Source organism: Octopus sinensis, linkage group LG2, assembly GCF_006345805.1.
Source record: "Octopus sinensis linkage group LG2, ASM634580v1, whole genome shotgun sequence".
In the NCBI taxonomy this organism is placed as follows: Eukaryota; Metazoa; Mollusca; class Cephalopoda; order Octopoda; family Octopodidae; genus Octopus; species Octopus sinensis.
Window position 1 is genome coordinate 80,867,139 of NC_042998.1, and position 6,609 is coordinate 80,873,747.

Genomic DNA, 6,609 nt, shown 5'->3' on the forward strand with positions numbered 1-6,609 from the left:
TGTTATATATATATATATATATATATACAACTTATAAATAAGGGCAAACAAAAAAATTTCTAATGCCAAATATGCCGAAAACTGGACATATTGTCCATTACCATATAATTTTTCACAATACGCACGCTACTCGAAAAAAAGCCGACAGAAATTTCTAAAAAAATCCATTATTACCGTATCGGACCGATTTGAGGGTTAGTTCGTAAATATATATATATATTATATATATATATATATATCTGACTGTTGATGTCTATATATTCTCTGTATATATATTCTCAGCCTACAAATTTCAATCACAAGCCATTCCTCAGTATAGGCTATTTTGGAACACACTTGCGCAAGGTACCCCATGCAGTGAAACTGAACCCGAAATCATGTGTTTAGGAAGTGAACCTCTTGACCACACAGCTATATTTGCTCCTATAACTCTATCTCAGCACAAACGAGGATCTGGAATATAGTTAAAAATACAAAAATAAAAAAAATGCTTTTACGAGGCAGATATTATTCATTTGTTGCCGGAAAATATCTGAGCTAATTACAATTAAACAATTAGAAGTATGAAGTAAGCTGCAAGAAATAAAAACTAAAAATAAACGAATGTCAGGAATGGTTAAGATGGATGGGCGGAATTCCATTGAGATAACAAAGCATCCATTTATAGTTTAAGTGGTAGAGAAAAGGAAACAAACTAATCGTTAAATGTCTGGAAGAAAAAGAAACACATGAATAATTAATGAGTTCGACGAACTCATTTATTGCCCACTTCAAAGGTATGACTGATGGTTACTACTACTACTACTACTACTACTACTACTACTACTACTACTACTACTACCACCACCACCACCACCACCACCACCACTACTACTACTACTACTACTACTACTACTACTACTACTACTACTACTACTACTACTACTACTACCACCACCACCACCACCACCACCACCAGTTATTGCAGGAAACAGAACTTGTACAGTGTGCAGGTATAATCACACGTGTCCCAACGCGTCACATTGTAAATTGCAGCTTTCCGCTACTATTCCTTTGTCATTTGTAGTTGCTAAGGTGCACTAAGGTGTTATAATGGAGGCAGTTGAATGCAGATCGGTGATCAAGTTCTTATACTTGAAAGGTCGTACACCAAAAGAGACTTTCGATGAGATGAAAAAGGTTTATGGTGACGATGAACCATCATACTACATAGTGAAGCACTAGCATCGCCAGTTCAAATGTGGGCGGACATCGGTGGAAACTGCTTCTATTTCTGGACGAACACATTTCACCATTGATGACGATACCATCCATTAAGTGGAAGTCCTCATTTTGGAGGATCACCGCAGAATAATTCAGAAGTTAGCCCAAGAAGTGAAGACAAGAGTCCGTGAAAAAAAAATCATTCCCGACCATTTTCACATGCGGAAGTTGTCTGCATGATGGATTACCTGGATGTTCACACCTTTTCAGAAGCAGGAACGTGTCAATTGCTCCCAATTTCTTTTGGCAATGTGCCAAGAAAATGAGGATGTGCTTTTTGACACACAGGATGAAACAGGGATCCATCACTATGATCCTGAAATTAAAAGTCCACTTGAAGCAATGGAAGTATGATAGCTCGCCACCTCCAAAGAAGACTCGTGTCCAACCTTCAGCAGGCAAGGTGATGCACAGTATTTTTGAATAAGCGCTGAGTAGTGATGATAGATTTTCTGGCAAAGAGCACCACGATTAATGGGAAATACTGTGCTTCTCTGCTGTAGAAATTGCGGGACGCCATCAAAGCAGGGAGGTGTGGTATGCTGACCAAAGGAGTCCTTCCCCTCCTAGTTTACAATTCACATGTTGCCCGATGAAAGCACACTCCTGAAGCTATGAAATCCTTCTTCGCCTTCTTACTCTCCCGACCTCGCACCATTTGACTTTCACCCCTTTCCAACCATAAAGTCTTTTTTGAAGTGGAAGCACTTTTCGGATGATGAGGAACTTATTTCCGTGGTACAATTTTGGCTCCAGACGCAACCCACCGATTTCTACAGATGAAGTATTCACAACTGCATAAAGCGATGGGAAAAGTGTGTCACCACCGATAGTGTCTCTATAGAGAGGGACTAATAATTATGCCTAGTTCCGTTTATTCCAGTCCTTGGGAAATGGGTCAGGGGAAATCTTTAATGAACACCTCCCGTATGTATTGTTACATCTGATGGCCTCGTCAGATACTGAAATTGTTGTGGTATACCTACTTGTATAGATGACTCGGTAGAAGATAGCTGCTCAAGCATATACGAAGTATCGAGACTGGAGCTATAAAAAGAAAACTACAACACATATCTCAACATTTAATTTCCTTCCAACTATCTTCTTCTGAGGCCACACAGTGTCGTTTTCGTTTTTCAACATCTTACAAACTGAGCCAAAGAGGGAGTCCGTTAAGCAGTAATTTCTCTTTCTGGAAATAGAAGCCAAATCTCTTTCATAGCAGAACATATTAGATAATGTTGTCCTAGATATACATTTCACAGGATGAAGGGGGTTTACTGGTTGATAGAAACTGGAAGGTGCCGAGAGTACATTTTGAAAGACTCAGTTTGCAGAGAATAATCAAATCCGAAGGTATTCAAAGTTATGGATCCTCGTCCTTCTTGGGTGTTACTTATCTCTTTGCTATGACTTACTTTCTATCATTAAAGATAAACGTTCCAAAGACCATTTATTAATTATGATCTCATTAAAATGCTTCTGTCTACAAATACTAACTCATTATTTGTCACTATTATCAACATACTTCAGTTATCCCATTCTCATCTTCAATTCATTTCCCCTTCTCAGTAAGACACTCGGCAAGAAATGGAAACTGAACTGAAAGATGATAATGAAAATAATAACAATAGTAGTAATAGTAGTAGTAGTAGTGGTGGTAGTAGTAGTAGTTGTAGTAGTGGTAGAAATAATAATAATAATAATAATAATGATGATGATGATGATGATGTTGATGATGATGATGATGATGATGATGATGATGATAATAATAATGATGATGATGATGATGATGATGATGATGATAATAATAATAATAATAATAATAGTAATAATAATAATAATAATAAAATTATAATAAAAAAAAAATAATAATAATAATAATAATTATAATAATATAATAATAATAATAATAATAAGGTCACAGAAAAGGTCACAGAAAACGAGAAAGCAACCGTACTCTGGGATATGCCGATACACACAGATAGAGAAATTAAGGCCAACAGACCAGATATAGTTGTCAGAGGTCATGAAGAAAAAAAATGCTTTCTAATTGATGTATCAATACCGGCAGATGACAACGTGTCTCTAAAAGATGCGGAGAAACTTTCAAAATACAAAGACCTGGAAATAGAGGTAATCAGAATGTGGAATCTAAAAATAGAAACAATTCCTATCATAGTAGGTGCATTAGGCATGATAAAAAAATATTCAGACAAATACATAACAAAAACACCAGAACTTACAAACACATATAACATACAGAAAATTGCACTACTAGGCACTGCACACATCCTACGCAGAGCACTTTCCATACAATAACCATTAAAGCATCACAACAAATCACAGCACATACCCAAGGCACACAGAGCTGTGCACGGTAGTGAAGTGAAAGCACGCTATAAAAATAAAACTACTGAATAATAATAATAATAATAATAATAATAATAATAATAAATAATAATAATAAAATAATAATAATAATATAATAATAATAATAATAATAATAATAATAAGGTCACAGAAAAGGTCACAGAAAACGAGAAAGCAACCGTACTCTGGGATATGCCGATACACACAGATAGAGAAATTAAGGCCAACAGACCAGATATAGTTGTCAGAGGTCATGAAGAAAAAAAATGCTTTCTAATTGATGTATCAATACCGGCAGATGACAACGTGTCTCTAAAAGATGCGGAGAAACTTTCAAAATACAAAGACCTGGAAATAGAGGTAATCAGAATGTGGAATCTAAAAATAGAAACAATTCCTATCATAGTAGGTGCATTAGGCATGATAAAAAAATATTCAGACAAATACATAACAAAAACACCAGAACTCACAAACACATATAACATACAGAAAATTGCACTACTAGGCACTGCACACATCCTACGCAGAGCACTTTCCATACAATAACCATTAAAGCATCACAACAAATCACAGCACATACCCAAGGCACACAGAGCTGTGCTCGGTAGTGAAGTGAAAGCACGCTATAAAAATAAAACTACTGAATAATAATAATAATAATAATAATAATAATAATAATAATAATAATAATAATAATAATAATAATAGGTACCAAGATACACCGGAAAAGATAATGGACGAAAAGAGGAAGGCAAAACACCTCTGGGACTTTGATTTCCAGACAGAGGAAGTGTTAGAGCACCGAAGGGTGGATATAGTAACCTTTAGGTGGGACAAACAAGAATGTCTAATAATCGACGTAGCAGTGCCAGAAGATTAACACATGATCATGAAAGAAAGAGAAAAAGTTAATAAATATGGAGACCTGAGAATTGAGATCGCTAAGATGTGGCAGCTACAAGAGTCGAACATAAAGGTTATCCCTATTGTCGTAGGAGCTCTTAGTTCAATACCACCCAATCTGAATAAACATATGGAAACCTTAGAAATACTCTACAATCTAGATGTATAGCGAAAGTCGGCATTACATGAAACTGCAAGCATATTGCTTAAAGTACTGTCTGTCGGAGGTCCTTGTTGTGACTTGACAAAGAGTACAGACATCCGGTAGACACAATATCTTCAATCAACAACCTCACAATATTGTATGCTGTGCGACGTCTATAATAATAATAATAATGATAATAATAATAATATTAATAACCCTTTCTACTATAAACACAAGGCCTGAAGTTTTTTTTTGATGGTAGGGTGGGGTAATAGATTACATCAATCCCAGTACTCAACTGATACTTATATCATAGACCCCGAAAGGATGTAAAGCAAAGTCGACCACAGCAGAATTTGAACTCAGAGCGTGAAAACGGACGAAATAACGCTAAGCATTTTGCACGGTGTGCCAACGATTCTGCCAGCTCACCGCCGTACTAACAACAATAATAATGGTTTCTAATTTTAGGAGAAGACCAATAATTTCGGAGGAGGAGGTAAGTCGATTGCATCTGCTCCAGTACTCAGATGGTGCTTATTTTATCGACTCCGAAAGGATGAAAATGCAAAGTCGACCTCGGCCGAATTTGAACTTTGAACGTAAGGACGTAAGAACATAAGGATGAAATGTCGCTAAGCAGGAGCTAGAACGACCTTTTCTACCATATCTATCACAACCAGTAGCGTCACAGATAGGTAGATTGACTAAATATTCATGTTTGCTCTCGACTATATAGACTCCTGTGTTATACTCGTTTGCGAGTGACGGCCAAACAACTGTACACTGTAAATCGTGACACTCCGTCTGTTACGACAACGAGGGTTCCAGTTGATCTGATCAACGAAACAGCCTTCTCGCGAAATTAACGTACAAGTGACTGAGCACTCCACTGACACATGTGCCTATAACGTAGTTCTCGAGGGGATTCAGTGTGACGGAGAGTGTGAGAAGGCTGGCCCTTTCAAATACAGGTACAACAGAAACAGGAAGAAAGAGTGAAAGAAAGTTGTGGTGAAAGAGTACAGTAGGCTTCGCCACCACCCTCTGCCGGAGCCTCGTGGAGCTTTAGGTGTTTTCATTCAATAAACACTCACAACGCTCAGTCTGGGAATCGAAACCGCGATCCTACGACCGAGAGTCCGCTGCCCTAACCACTGCGCTTCCACACACTAAATTATGCTTCCAGCAGTTTTAAAAGATATTTCGTTGAAAAGTTGGGCGAAACAAATATTTATATTTTATTTCGTTCTGAGTTATGTGTGTGTGTGTGTGGTGTGTGTGTGTGTGTGTGTGCTTGTGTTTACCTTTTTCTTTTTCTTTCAGTCTTTTGCGAATTTATCGTCATCATATCATTATAAAAGCTTGCTCTGTTTATCGATTATGTGATTATGATTGCTAATGTTAGTAATATATTTTTATTTTTCAGGTTGATTTGTTTAGAAAGGGAATTGATCCAAGGTAATATGTTGGATCTAAAGCAAGGGTAGTATTGTTGGATGCTGCTTTCAAAATACTACAGCACTTCTTCGGTTTCGACGACGAGGATTCCAGTTGATCCAATCAACGGAACAGCCAGCTCGTGAAATTAACGCGCAAGTGGCTGAGCACTCCACAGACACATGTACCCTTAACATAGTTCTCGGGGAGATTCAGCGTGACACAGAGTGTGAAAAGGCTGGTCCTTTAAAATACCCGTACAACAGAAAAAAGAAAGAAAGTGAGAGAAAATTGTGCTGAAAGAGAACAGCAGGGTTCACCACCACCTCCTATCGGAGCCTCGCAGAGCTTTAGGTATTTTCGCTCAATAAGCACAACGTCCGGTCTAGGAATCCAAACCTCGATCCTATGACCCCGAGTCTGCTACCCTAACTGCTGGGCCATTGCGCCTCCACGCTTTCAAAGTACACTTAAACCGTAACATT